The sequence below is a fragment of the Enhydra lutris genome, unplaced genomic scaffold (genome assembly GCF_002288905.1).
Source record: "Enhydra lutris kenyoni isolate GAN:26980312 unplaced genomic scaffold, ASM228890v2 scaffoldscaffold22, whole genome shotgun sequence".
Classification (NCBI taxonomy): Eukaryota; Metazoa; Chordata; class Mammalia; order Carnivora; family Mustelidae; genus Enhydra; species Enhydra lutris.
In genome coordinates this window covers 23,457,284-23,473,503 of record NW_019154106.1, presented here as the reverse complement: position 1 = coordinate 23,473,503, position 16,220 = coordinate 23,457,284, and positions in this window count along the sequence as shown.

The following is a 16,220-nucleotide window of genomic DNA, read 5'->3' as shown; positions in this document are numbered from 1 at the left end:
TATTGTTAAATCTAGGTGGTGGAAATCTGGGTATTTTAATCTACTATGGTTTTTTACCATATTTTTGAGAATTTTTATAAAAGCTTGAAAAAGTAGAAAGCCACTGCTTCTGGGTTGAAACTAGAATACTGAAAAGGGGAAAGACTCTGTCAAGAAACTGGTAGAACAAATGCCAAATTGATGCTCAAAGTGTTTGCAACAGTCATTCTTAACATTTTAAGACCAGTTCAGAAATTCTGCACTAGTAAAAAATCATACCTGAACTTTTCAAGAGGCCTCCTTACCCATTGTCCAGTGGTGAGCTAATCCATGTGACTGCTGTTGACTCTCTAAAGGTCAGGAGCTCCCCAGCCCCTTAAATTTTTAATGATCTTATTTCCATTTTTATTCATAGTTCTAGATAAATTATCAGAAGACATAGCTTTATGAACTTTTTACAGCATGAACACAGTAATTCTTAAATCACCCTTAATTTGGGGTAACTTATTTACATTTTCACCAGCTTCATCTTGGCCCATTGATCCCTAAATGGATGCTACAGAGGGATATTCTTACTGTAAAATATTTTACTGTACAAAAACCTGGATGCAAATGGAGGTTTTTTTTTTTCTCTCCAAAGTTATTTATATACTGTCTTTTTATACAGTGCAAGTGTTAGAAACAAGACTGAAGATCAAGCAGGATATTGAAAATTAATCATCAGTAAAGATATAGAATCAAAAATGACAGTGAACCAAAAAGAAAATCATTATGAAATCTCTTATGAAAATATTTAAATATAAATGTAATTAATTTAGATATTTATAAGTAAATATAAGTATAATTAAAAGTACAACTTTATTGGTTAATGATAGTCTTATATGCTTATGATAAAAAGCAGAGATAAATAAATTCAAAATTATGTAATCTCAGAATACATGTAACAAATGTAATGAAATAAATGGAAAAGTAAGTAAAATCCATCCTAAAATAGCCATAACTACTAAAACGATGATGCCATTCCTAGTCATGGATAAGTTCCAAGATTCAATTTGTTTTTTGTTTGTTTTGTTTTGTTTTGTTTTACAATCTTTCAAAGCTTGACCATAATCAAATAGCTAATTGATTTTAAGGAGTTTTTTCCTACAGTTTTCACACCAGTTTATCAATATTAAATTATTCAACTAGTATTTCAGAAATACTTGGCGCATGTGGAATATATAGGAAGGAGAGTGTGAGCTTAATCCATTTTCTATTAGAAGAAATTTGTTGGAAAAGCTTCATTTGTTTTCAGTCACATTTTCATAATGGAAATTGGTTCCTGTCCCTAATCGGACTTAATGGAAAGGAAGATCAAGTTCTTGACATATCTGATAGGATATCAACACAATTTGCTGGAACACTTGCCACTTGATGATGAAACTGTCAGAATTATACTAATGAGAAAGGGATGCTTTGATTAGAAGCTTTGTTGAATGTTAATTATGCAGTTAGGAAAATAGAGAGTTTATATTCTGACATGAAATTCCTAGTAGAATAAAATGGATTCTTAAAGGTCCAGGAAGTCAAGCTAAAGCAAAGTACCATTTATCTTATGTATTGGCCAAATAAATAATCTTCAGTATGACCTTGAAAATTTATATAATTTGCTAGTATCCATAGACCATGTCCTTCCAAATTCCCGGATTTAATGCTCAGGAGGGTAAGTTTTAGTCATGTTGGTTGCATATTCTAAGAGGAGCAGTTGCAAGTTAGTGTGGGGTCAGAGATAAGCAGTTAAGGTGAAATATCTAGCAACTATGTTACATAAAAAATACTTAAGTACTGTGATAAGTTTTGCTTTAACACACTAATATATGTTAGTTACCTTCAAAGACTTGAAACTTTATCATGTAGAAGAGAGAGCTTATTCAGTGCTGTGTTAAGTTTACAAACATGACTTGTACCATGAATAGACCTGTCCAACAATGGAGAGAATAGTGATGACTAGAGAAGAGATTCTAAAAGAATGAAATCTTGCCATTTTCAATGATGGGGATGGAACTAGAGGGTATTATTAAGTGAAATAAGTTAAAGAAAGAAAAATACCATATGATTTCACTCAATTGTGGAATCTAAGAAACAAAACTGATGAACAAAGGGAAAGGGAAGGAAAAATAAAATAAGATAAAAGTAGAGATGGAGCCAAATCATAGGAGACTCAACTATAGAGAAAAATACTGGGGGTTATTAGAGGGGAGGGGAGTAATAGGGTGTTAGGCATTATGGAGGGCACTTGATGTAATGAACACTGAGTATTATATGCAATTGATGAATCACTAAATTCTACCCCAAAATTAATAATACACTATATGTTAACTAACCTCAAATTAAATAACACCAAAAAATGAGTTTCAAAAAAATAATAAAATCTATTTTTGAAATTAGAAAAAAGAAAAAAGAGAGAGAGAAAGAGAGTCTATGTCAGGACAGCCTCCACTAAGTTAAGTCTGATTTCTTTGAATTTGATTTTCTATGATTTGCTGTGATTAATAATTACATTGTCTGTAAGTTACAATAAGATTAACATATATACAATTAAAGTTCCTTGGAAGTAAGTTAGTTGAGAGCTTTAAGGGACTATTGAGTATGTATCAGAAGTGTTGTTTTTGGTTCCAACCAGAAATTTCCCTTTGACCCATTACAACCATTTTATCCAATAGGAACTAATCCAGTTTCCTACTGGTTTCAGTACAATAAAGTGGGAGATGATAAGACCATTTTTTATTTTATAATTATTCTGGGAGGACTATAAGATTTTATCTGCTGAAAGACAAAGACGATTTTCTAGTTAATTTAATTTGCAAGCCACTTTTACTTGACATTTTAGGTAACTTGAGAAAAAGCTATTTTATTTTCAATTTCACTTGTAGAAACATGAAGTCACTTGAATATTGCATCTTTACTTTGCTGCCAAAGCTTTAATCAACTTGGATAATTTGATAATATTGTGTCTACATAGAGAGATTTTTGCATGCATGCCTGTGAATGTTTTATTCTTGTTACTCTTGGTAATTTTCTGAAATCTGAAGGGCTATGTAATAATCCCCATATAATATCTTCATATACACCTACCGTTCCATTTACATATTCCACAAACACTAATTATTTTCACAGAATGCACTTAATTAACTCCATCCCACTGCAGAAATCTCATCTAGAGGAGATGATGAAACTCAGTTAATTGCAGTCTGGGAGAGTATGTACCTTAAACAGGTGCGACCTCCTGCATCTATTTTGTGACTCTGTTTATGAATAAACATAAATTTTAGGATATCATGTTTAGTCTTGTTCTATCTTGCTCTATACTCAAATGATAATTTATGGGTGTTTTCACCAAGGCTTTGGTTATTGGTGTCAGGTTATTATTAGAAAAATAGGTAGAATTAAATCATGTTACGTAACCTACAAGATGTATTTATAGGTATTTTAATTTAAGCAAATTCTCTGTCAGTGTCTGCTTTTAACTTAGAGTGAAAGAAATCAAATCAGTCTACTCAAAAGTCATGGCTGGTGAGTTGTTATGCTTAATACATTTGGCAAATGTTTCTGAATTCCTTGCAGTATAGAACATTGGAAGAAATTGAAATCATTCTTCCATAGGGAGTTGGAAGCATTTAAAATGCTTTTCAACATCTATAAACTCTATAACTTATCAATTTTATAGTGTATTCAATATTTTGACCTTACAAAATGTGCCTTCTAGAGCAGAGCATATCAACAACTTTATTTAATTTTGTGTATAAGTGAAAAAAAGAAGGAAAATGATACATAATATATTTTGTACTGTTGTGAATAAATAGTTTAGTTACTGGTCCTGCAAGGGTCTCAGAAATTACAGCGTTACCTGTGTCCTCCATATACAATTTAAAAAAATAAGCAAACACCCAAAGCAAAGGCAAAACAAGTTAAAACAAAAGCAAAGTGAACCAACACATACAGACACAGACATGCATATACACACAATTATAAATAAGGACAGCAAAGTCCAGTAAAATCTTGGTATTTCCCATAAAGATAAATTAGGATATTTTTGAAATTTCAAACTGTTTTCTAAATATTAGTTTTGATGACATGGCTTTGTTGACTCCATGGCCTGTACTAGTCTACATGGTATATAGGATTCTAAAATAGCTCCCAAGTTTCCTTGCCCCTGCTGTCCAAGTCACACCAAAATGATGGCTTTTATTTCTATGATTAGATTATGTTATAAGACACAGATAAAGAAGAGTATCCAGGGGCACCTGGGTGGCTCAGTGGGTTAAGCCTCTGCCTTCGGCTCAGGTCATGATCTTAGGGTCCTGGGATCGAGCCCTGCATCAGGCTCTCTGCTCAGCAGGGAGCCTGCTTCCCGCCCTCCCCCACCTGCCTCTCTGCCTACTTGTCACCTCTGTCTGTCAAATAAAAAAAAAAAATCCTGAAAAAAAAAAAAAAAAAAAAAAAGAAGAGTATCCAGATAGGGTAAACTAATCTCAAGTGTTTTAGTAAGCAGGAGCTTTTCCCCTAACCCTCACACTAAATCTAAACCTAATCCTTTGGAGAAGTCTCTGAACTACAGAATACCAGGCACATTCTCTCACCTGGGCCTAATCCTAACCCCAACCCTGGCCATAACCCCAACCCTAACCCCAGACCTGAGAAGAAAAAAGACGTGAGTTACACACACATACACACACAAATACACACACATGCATGCATGTATATGTGTGTGTATTTGCTTGTGTGGAATAGTATTCAGCTACAAAAAAAAGACTGAAATATTGCTATTTGCAATGACATGGATGGTGCTAGAGAGTATGTATTCTATTAAGCAAAAGAATTCAGTCAGAGAAAGACAAATACCATGATTTCACCATTATGTGCAATTTAAGAAATAAAACAAATGAGCAAAGGGGGGGGAAGAAGTGAATCAAGAAGCAGACTCTTAACTACCGAGAACAAACTGATGGTGACCAAGGGGAGGTTGGTGGGGGGATTGGTCAAGTAGATGATGAGGTTTAAGAAGGGCACTTGTTGTAAGGAGCACTGGATATTCTGTGGAAGTGTGAATGACTATATTGTACACCTGAAAATAATCATTACATTATATGTCAACTCACTGTAATTTAAATAGAAACTTAAGAAAAAGGAAAGAAAGCAGGGCATTTTCTCTGGCACGTAGAAGCAGAGTAAGAATTCAGATTCACAAACTAAGGGTTTAGAGGGGAGGGAGTGAGGGGATGGGTGAGCTCCCGTGATGGGTATTGAGGAGGGCAAGCATTGCATGGAACACTGCATCAAAAACTAATGATGTACTGTATGTGACTAACATAACATAAAAATAAAAAAAGAGAGGGGCGCCTGGGTGGCTCAGTGGGTTAAAGCCTCTGCCTTGGGCTCAGGTCATGCTCTCAGGGTCTTGGGATGGAGACCCGCATCAGGCTCTCTGCTCAGTGGGGAGCCTGCTTCCTCCTCTCTCTCTGCCTGCCTCTCTGCCTACTTGTGATCTCTGTCTGTCAGATAAATAAATAAATAATCTTAAAAAAATAAAAATAAAATAAAAAAAAGAGAGAGAAGTTGGAGATTCAATGCATGTGTGTATTCAATGCATGTCATCGCTGGTTGATGTCGTGGGGTTCCATAAGAGGGAATGTGGTGGCTTCTAGGAGCTGACAGCAGCCCCTGGCCAGCAGTCAGTAATTAAACGGAGGTCTCAGTGCTATAACTGCAAGGAGCTAAGTTCTTCCAACATCAGGAATGAGCTTAGGAGCAGATTTTCCCCCGGAGCCTCCAGGTGAGAAGTCAGGTTAGCCAACACCTCGGTTTGAGCCCGAGATTCTGCGCACTGAACCCAGTCAAGCCCACTAGAGTTCTGACCTACCGAACTGTGAGCCAAACTACAGATATATTTTTTTAAAAGACACTAAGTTTGTGCCAGCAAAAAAGTAATAGCTATAAAATTCACGGGAAAAAAAAAACAAAAAAACAAAAAACAAATACAGCCAATATTACCAAACTTCAGAGTGTCTGTTGCTGTGGACCCAACCATTTGTTTTCCAACTTCGTTTATTAGCATTATTCAGTTTTTTTTTTAAAAAAATTATTTATTGGGGCACCTGGGTGGCTCAGTGGGTTAAGCCTCTGCCTTCAGCTCGGGTCATGATCCCAGGGTCCTGGGATCGAGCCCCACATCGGCTTCTCTGCTCAGCGGGGACCTGCTTCCTCCTCTCTCTCTCTCTGCCTGCCTCTCTGCCTACTTGTGATCTCTATCTGTCAAATAAATAAATAAAATCTTTAAAAAAAAATTATTTATTTATTTGACAGAGAGAAAGAGAGCACAAGTAAGCAGAGCAGCAGGTAGCGGGAGAGAGAGAAGCAGGCTGTCTGCTGAGCAGGAAGCCTGATGAGGGGCTTGATCCCAGGACCCTGGAATACGCTTAAACAACGGAGCCACCCAGGCGCTCCAAGCATTATTCACTTTTTTTTTTTTTTAAAGAGTTTATTTATTTATTTGACTGACAAAGATCACAAGTAGGCAGAAAGGCGGGCAGAGAGAGAGGGGGAAGCACGTTCCCCGCTGAGCAGAGAGCCTGAATCGGGCCTCAATCCCAGGACCCTGAGATCATGACCAGAGCCAAATGCAGCCACCCAGGTGCTCAGCATTATTCACTTTTGATATGAAAATCTGGCATGGATTGTCAGTATATATAATAAATAAATGTGCATCATTATTTGAGTTTATTTGCTTGGAGTTGAGTTTGCTTGAATTAAGGCAGGTTCTGTTTGATATAAATGTAACACAAATATTTTACTAATATCATATTCCAAGTCATATTGTATTCCATATTCTCAAGACTTGGTATTCCGTACAATATTCCCAAGAGTAAAGACAATAAATGTTACCAAAAAAATAACACAAAGCAATATGATAAAGAGCAATTAGCATTTCACTTATATGAGTCACCTAAAAAATCAAATGAATAAGTAAACAAACAAAAAGCAGAATCACACCTATGAATAAAGAGGACAAACTACTAGTGGCCAGAGGAAAGAGGGGTGGGGAGGATGGAGAAAGTTTTGAAGGGAGATACGGGCTTCCAGTTATAAAGTGAATAAGGCATGAGAATAAAAGGTACAGCATAGGGAATATAACGAATGGCATTTTAATAGCATTGCATGGGGACAGAGGCCGCCGCACTTGTGGTGAACATAGCCTAACATATTGCGTTGTTGAATCACTGTGTTGTATGCCTGAAACTAATGTAACATTGTGTGCCAGCTATACTCAGATAGATCTTTAAAAAAAAAAAAAAAAGTAGAAGAGAAATGATTAGCTTTTAGAGGGACCACTTTTGATGAGACGGTTTAGGAAACACAGGAGGAGGGGTGCCTGGGTGGCTCAGTGGGTTAAAGCCTCTGCCTTTGGCTCAGGTCATGATCTCAGGGTCCTGGGATCGAGCCCCGTGTCAGGCTCTCTGCTTGGCAGGGAGCCTGCTTCCCTTCCTCTCTCTCTGCCTGCTTCTCTGCCTACCTGTGATCTCTGTCTGTTAAATAGAATATTTTAAAAAAATTTAAAAAGAAAAAAAGAAAAGACTGGGGGAGAAAGTAATATTTAAGCTGAAATCTTTATAATATCAGTTGCGTTTGCATCAGGATCCAGGATAGCAATTTAACAATACATGTTTGTTAAATTTAAATAATAGAATAAACCTATTTTGTGCTGTAATATTATTAGCTGATGACAGTTCCTTATGTTAATGCTTTCAGAGCAATGGGGACTGACATAAAGTTGCCCTTTAATACAAGTGTGTAGAGTGAATGAAGGAATGTGGACAAATATGAATATTCTGGATTTTTTTTTTTCCTATCAAGCTTTTCTAAAAAATATAAATAAGTGTAAGTAGGGAAGGATGATACAGGAAATTATTAGCAAGCCAGAAATAGGAATTGAAAGAACTGATCATGTGGTATTTGATGTACAGGCAAATCTGGTGATAGCACATTCCAGGTAACATTTCGCAGGAGAAGCCTACTACAAATGCTTATCCCTTAAAACATCTTCGAAAACCACTGGCTCAAGACAAGAAATAATTATAGCCGATAGTGACGAACTATATGTTTTCTCCGGAGGACAGTTCAGAACTGGAAATGTGGTTATGGTGAACATGTAATTTTCCATTTCTCAATATGGAGTATGGACAAGTAGGGTCCCACTGAGGAACTCTAAATTGGGTAATATAGACAAAATGACAGCTCTAATAAGGCTAATACAAAAAGAGGAGTACCATCCTACTGAACGCACCATAAAAATATTTTTTCCTGTGCCTCCTATTTTACTTGAGAAAAAGTAAATCATGCTTATTATTGTGATAGTTAGTGTGATTTCATGAGTTTTTGAGAAAAGAGGCTGGACTCTCATCCTATTCACTTAGCTCCTTCATTCTAGTTGGGACTCACATCATCCTAAAGGGGAAACATATTTCCCTGTAGAAAATTCAATAACATATTATGCTAGAGGATAGAGAAAGAAGGTCAAATAGAGTTTCCCCTTTGACTTTCCTTTGCAGAGTTTACTCTCTGTGGCTCTTTGTATAAAAGCATATTTTATAATTTTTACCATAGTCACTGGTTTATGCAACTGACCCCTTCCCTTACATGACTGTGCATGTTTCCAAGGCAAAGATAGTATCAGTTGCGTTTGCATCAGGATCCAGGATAGCAATTTAACAATACATGTTTGTTAAATTTAAATAATAGAATAAACCTATTTTGTGCTGTAATATTATTAGCTGATGACAGTTCCTTATGTTAATGCTTTCAGAGCAATGGGGACTGACATAAAGTTGCCCTTTAATACAAGTGTGTAGAGTGAATGAAGGAATGTGGACAAATATGAATATTCTGGATTTTTTTTCCTATCAAGCTTTTCTAAAAAATATAAATAAGTGTAAGTAGGGAAGGATGATACAGGAAATTATTAGTAAGCCAGAAATAGGAATTGAAAGAACTGATCATGTGGTATTTGATGTACAAACATGCTATATACACACAGTTTTTTATGCATGGTTATATGTAAATGAACATGGCTCTGTGTATATTTGTAAAAAGAAATACTAGATTTCATTTCTAATCCCAAAGTATGTACACTGAGCTGCATTTACTCTAGTTCATAATGGAGCCTTTTTAAGTTAATCTTCAGTTGGAGCTGGAAAGGAGGGGATGGAGCAATTCAGAAATAGCAAACCATTTCAAATCTGTTTAGAACAAGATGTGTGTAGAAATATTGGAAGGTGGTCAGGGATTCAATGTCTCATTCTTAGGCAGCATAGGGCCGATCTCAAGTACCCTTGCTGAGAAACAGAAAAGAGGAGCTGAATGCATTCTAAAGAGCAGATGTAAATCATAAACTCTGCGATGTTTGCTATTAAAGCATTTGTTTTCCATATAAATAAGGCATAGTGCATTTCTTTCTTGTTTCTCATTTTTATTTGAAATTTCCCTGATTTCTACTGTTTACCAAATGTTAGCTTCTCAAAACTGCAGTGCTTGATGGTCCCTCAAAGGGAATTTCTTGCAGAATAATCCACTAATACTAATGCCAAGGGAAAAGTAATGCCCATGCCAAAGCTATAGAGCAAAATACAATTAAGTGAGACAGTCTGTATATTATAAAATGAGAAATAGATTTTTTCATTATTTTAAACCTTCTCTGTTTCAAAGCAGGATTTATTAGCCATTGCTTTATTTTCTGTGAGGTCTACAGACTGCCATGGATCAATGAGAAAATACACATTGGCCTCAGTATCATCAATTTCACCTACATGTTGATATTCTAAAATTCCCATTGGTAATAGATTGTTTTAATTAAAAACAAACAAACAAACAAACAAACAAAAAACCAGGGCATCACATGTAATGGATTTTTCTCTTAGAAGTGTTTTTTTTTTAGATCCTCCAAAATAATACATGCACATACTAGAAAATGTGGAACATACAAAACAGTGTGACGAGATACAGAATAGAAAAATGTGTCAGTACACAAACTTGGACAAGAAGTATGCCATTTCTTTCTGTATTGTAAAGCAATGTCTATCTCCACAGCTCAGCACACTGACTAAAAACTTATCCTTTCCCCTAGGAGACTTATCATAAAATGAAATGGGGAGTGGTTCTGGCAAGTTGCAATCTGTCCACATAAGTTACCACTGAGGCATACATTGTCCCATGAGGAGGATCATTTTAAGTCAGCATGTGGTGCTGGTTCTTGGTATGCATTTATATGGCTGCTTCTGGTCCTCTCTTACTGAGACCAGCCTTCTCTCCAGGAGGCTCACCTCTCATTGAAAGGCAGCCCGCTAACCAGTCCTGCTGCCCGCCATATTCTCTCTTCACCACTTCTCATGCTTCAGATCTTCAATTGTCCTCTTCAACTTGGGCAAGACTTTTTTCTCTCTTCTTCAGGCCTCTTTCTGATCACCTTAGGAAACCCACTTCACTTTCTTCTTCTTCTTCTTTTTTTTTTTTTTTAAGATTTTATTTATTTATTTGACAGAGAGAGAGAGAGATCACAAGTAGGCAGAGGCAGGCAGAGAGAGGGGGGAAGCAGGCTCCCTACCGAGTAGAGAGCCCGATGTGGGGCTCGATTTCAGGACCTGGGATCACGACCTGAGCCGAAGGCAGAGGCTTAACCCACTGAGCCAGCCAGGCACCCCTTCTTCTTCTTTTTTTAATTATTTTTATTTTTTATAATGTTATGTTAGTCACTATACAGTATGTCATTAGTTTTTGATGTCTGCATAAACAATAAATCTTGGAAATTTTTATTCTTCAACAAGAGATTCCAATGGCTCATTTGACCCCAAATCCAAATTAATAAAAACATTTCTGGTTGTTTTCCTTCCAGATTTAGGAAAAATTTAACCTGTAACTATTAACTACTTCAACAAAGGAAAAAAAAAGTGAAACCATTATGTTTGCATATTAAAATAAATGGACCATTCAGGTCCTATAATGGTGCCTGCTTTGTATGTCAACAAGAACATTTTTCTTCCATTCCAATATTTGCTGCCTAAATCACATCATGAAGCAGGACCTTCATGAAGCAGGGACCTGCTCTGTGAATCACACAGTCTCCTTTAGGATGGACAAAGTGCCCATAGAAAGTGGCACATGTCTTTGTCAAGAGTATTCTCCCTGGCCTCCTGGGGTCTTTTATTTTTATCCTGAGTTCTACATGGAATTTTTGCCTCCATCTTCTGGAGTATTGATTCCTCTGTGTGATTTTTCTCCTTTTCCTTTCTGGCTCTATTTCCTAGAGAAGGTAAAAGGTTAGCACAAGCAAAACATACCATCGTTGTAGAAACAGCTTCGATCTGTGTTACATGAAGTAAGAATTTTATTTGGGGCATGTCACATGGGCTGGTTCCAAAGTTTCCTGTTGCAACCTCTTCATCCTTGGAGTCATTTTCTTCTCTCAAACTTTGGGACACACAGACATCTCTGCTTATATTTGGCTGAAGAGAGAGAGAGGACTAGTGGGCAGTTGTTACGTCCCTGTTCAGTTTCCTTCAGGTAGGTGACAGCTTCCTATTTCCACAATTTTGTGGCTTTCAGCTGTCAGATGCTAAAAAACACCATGGTGTCAGCATAGTTTACGTTTTTGTGGAAGCTGAGGGATTCCTCTCTTTGGCCTATCGCTGTTTCCTAAACACCTAACTTCTCTGTTACCCACACTGGTATTTGTGTGTTCTCTCCATGAAATTGTCATAAAGCCTCAATTATCAATAGAAGAAATATGTTAGAATTATTATTTTTGTTATGAAAGTAATAACCACAGTGGTTATTACTGGGTATAACAGTGATAAACACTTTTATATTCTTCTATTATTTATGTATTTTACATAACTCAGGTAAAAATTACAAATTTATGTGAAATTTTGTATTTTATAACTTAATAGTGTAACAGAGGGTGTGAAACAAAAAAGATTGTTTAGCAAGGTATTTAAAAAATAAATTAATTCTCAGTATTTAAAATAGTAGAGTTTCACATGTATGTTTTTTCTTGAAAAAAGGAATTAGCAATATTAGATCTGAATTTGAGTCTTGGAATACTTGACAATTATAATGTGGGGACAGCAGCCCCTTCTAGTTGGAGCATATGTGATGAGTTCCCTAATTTAGCAGTTTCAGTGGGTGATTTCTCTTCACTTACTTTAGCTGTCTGTCCCATAGAATTATTTGTGATTCCTGTTACTCACAGTTTTCTATAAAATGAAATATTCTTTATGAAAATAACACATAATGTACTATAAAGTTCCCAATCATTCTTTATTTTTGTATATATAATGCAGTGGTTTCCAGTGTAGGTTGGAGGACTTTGCCTTGCCAGGGGACATTTGACAATGTTTAGAGATATTGTTCTTTGTGTAGCTGTTGAGGTTTGGTGGATGATTATATAAGTATCTGAGGATAAAAGCCAGGGCTTCTGTTGAACATTCTCTGAAATATGGGAGACCCCCACAACAAGGGATAATCCAACTCAAACAGTTGTACTATTGTTGAAAATCCTAAATGTAGAGATTGTACGTATAATGATTGAACTGTTTAAAGTACTAAAGTAGATTTCTTTAAGGGTCAAAGGATAAGGGCAGATTTTATGTAACTGGTAGATACTGTCAGATTTCTCTCAAGAACGATTTTTCTGATAGACACTTTTAAATTTATGTTCATGTATTTAATAAGAAAATTCATCAATAAATACAAGATAGAGTATAATAGAATTTGAGAAAAAAAATCTTGGGTATATAATCTTGCCTTGATGTACTTCTGAACATAAGAATGTCTTTGAAGTAGAAACTTTTCCTGTACCTTCTTTACAGTGTTGAGGACACACTTCAAGTTCAATAAATATTTAATCACGATAATGGGACATTTTGAGGCTGCCTGCTAGAAAAACATTGTAGTAAGCAGTTCAGTGTTAATTAGCATTCATGGGCATTAACAATGCCTGGGGACTACACATAAGCTGAGGAGTTATGACATATTTTAAAAAGTAATTTCAAAATAATATTAAAAGACTTCCCTTTCTGTTAGCTTTTTTCCCCTCCCGTTTAAAAAATATTTTAATTTTTCCCCTAATAATGAAGTTTTAAATGTTCTGAAATGAGATTCAGGAATTAAAATTATCACAGATAAAATTTCAAGAATATGTACTTTACATAACCAAGGAAATTGAGGGCTTAGAAAGAGACATTTCAGCTACACTCATTACTATAGCCCAAACTCTGATATGGACTCAAATAAATCTAAATTAACCTCAAATGGGGTGAGGTGTGACCCAGCATGGGAGACATTGAATGATACAGCAGCCTGGCCCGAGGAGTTAGAGCCTGAGCGAAGTGAGGAGGATGTAGGGAAGGGGGGGGTCAGGGGGCACTGCCTGGCACGCTGAAGCTCAAAGAGGTTGCAGGGGAGAGGCTTCTAGGAATGGGGGTGGGGTTGGAAAAGCCCCCATGTAAGTGCAGAATAGTGGTGCTGGTGGTCTGGTAACAGGTGTCATAGCTAAGGTGGGGTGAGGTGGGTATTGTGTCTGGGGTCAGTGGTTGCAGCTAGCTAGCACAGATTTGCAGTTCCATCAGAGCTGGGGCACCCCTGTCTGGGTGAATTGTAGTGACAACAGCAACCCAGCATAGAGAGTCATTGTATGGATTGGTGTGAAATGCTGGAGCTCGAGCAGGTGTAAAGGGCTCCCCTGTGGTGAAGGGGTTGGTGGATGGTTAAAGGGCTCCCCTGTGGTGAAGGGGTTGGTGGATGGTCAGAAGATCACGCGTGGGATGTGATGGCAGATTGTGCACCTATGGGGGATTAGCTAAATAAGTAAATATGCTAAGGGTAATAGAAGCTGGATTTCTGGCTGTCATGGAGGGAATTTGCAAATATGTGAAGGGAGGAATGTACAACAAATCCTGTATGGAAGATTGAAATAGAAAGTATTAGTGTAGCTCAAAGGTTTCAGTATCTGTAGGTAGATAATTAAGTGAATTCAGATGTGTGCGTGTGATGCATGTTCACTGAGAGAGTCTTAGAGCCGCAACACCCCGGTAGCTGTGAGCAAACCTATCGCCCAGATCTTGGGTTCTAATTTTGTTTCTCCCCTGAAAGTAATGAATGTATTTGAAGACATGGTAAATTACAGGGTTGGTTTGCAAAAGATACAAGATGAGCCTTAAATAACTGAGTCATGCCTAAGAGAAAGAAAGTACTGAGAGAATGATTGGTATAGGGGAAGAGTTACTCACTGGCCTAACTGCAGACAAGCAAAGATACTGTTAAGTAATAATAGTAACTAATTATAAAGCATTGAATAAAATAAGAATTCATGTGTCCATGCTGATAAAATTACATAAGTGAATAAATGAGGAAACATAGAGAAGAGAGTTTTTCCTTAGGGCAAAATACCATCTAATAAAATACCATCTAATAAAATTGACAGGTATCAAAGTAGTAATTCAGCCAAGTACCATCAGTGGATACTAAAATAAGGGGACAGAAGTTTGTTGTGTTTTTTTTTTTTTTAAGATTTTGTTTATTTGACGACAGAGATCACCAGTAGGCAGTGAGGCAGGCAGAGAGAGAGAGAGGAGGAAGTAGACTTCCGGCTGAGCAGAGAGCCCGATGCGGGGCTCGATCCCAGGACTCTGGGATCATGACCTGAGCCGAAGGCAGAGGCTTTAACCCACTGAGCCACCCAGGTGCCCCAAGGGGACAGAAGTTTGATACAATATTGGGTATTTACATAATGATAAAATACCTCCCCACAAAATACCAATTATAATATTGAAAAGAGTAATTTTTCTAAGGGAAACACTAAAAGGATTTCTTATTCAAGTAATAATATTTAATATAGGAAAGGAACCCAAAGGAATTTGGAACAAATCAAAATCATATGCCACATGGCAACAAACAATGATACTAACCTGAATGTCATCATGGAAAAACATTAGACAGGGCGCCTGGGTGGCTCAGTGGGTTAAAGCCTCTGCCTTCCGCTCAGGTCATGATCCCAGAGTCCTGGGATCGAGCCCCACATCAGGCTCTCTGCTCAGCAGGGAGCCTGCTTCCTCCTCTCTGCCTGCCTCTCTGCCTACTTGTGATCTCTGTCTGTCAAATAAATAAATAAAATATTTAAAAAAAAAAAACATTAGACAAACCAAATTTATTGAGGTTTTACAAAATAACTGCTCTATAATTTTAAAAATAAGTCCTGAAAAGCAAGGAAAATTAAGGTATTCCAGATTGAAATAGATCAAAAGGATATGATAGCTAAATGTGACAAATATAGGCATAGACTGCTATGCTATAATAGATATTATTGAGAGAGTGGGTAAACTTGAAATAATTCTGTGAATTATTCAATATCACTTTAGTTTCCACATTAGGGCAGTTACACATTATAATTATAGACAAGATATTATTGATGCTATATATGGCATATTGGCAATTTACCTTCAAAACCCTCAGGACAAATAGTTATTTTATTATCCTTGAAACTTTTTGTACGTTTAAAATTGTTTTAAAGTAAAAAATTACTATTCTCTTTCTAAATAAAATTCATATTTCTTTAGTGTGTCATGCTAAGAAATGTGACTGACAGAAATAATGCCTTTTATGATTACGTTCTTTCACTTAATAATATGCATTTCAGGTTACTCCATGTCTTTTCATGGCTTGATATTTCATTTCTTTTTAGTGACAAATAATTTTCTTTTGTCTTCGATACATCACAGTTTGTTTATCCATTCACTGCAGGACATCTTGGTTGCTTCCAACTTTGGGCAATTAGGCAGAAAGCTGCTATGACCATCCATATGTAGATTTTTGTGTGGACATAAAAAGGTTGCTAGATCATATGCTAAGAGTATGATAAGTTTTGTAAGAAATTTCCAATCTGTCTTCCAAAGTGGCTGCACCATTTTGCATTCCCACCAGCGAAGAATGAGAGTTCCTGCTACCCCACATCCTTGTCAGAATTTGATGTTCTCAGTTTTCTGCATTTTAGACAATCGAATGGGTACATGGTAATATTTCATTGTATTTCTTGTTTTGAAAAACACATTAGTAGATACTTAAAGCACCACAAGTGATTTGCAAAGTTTTCCAAGAAAAACAAAACAAGGTCAAAAGTGATTAAATATAAATACCAAAATGTATAGCAGTATAAAGAG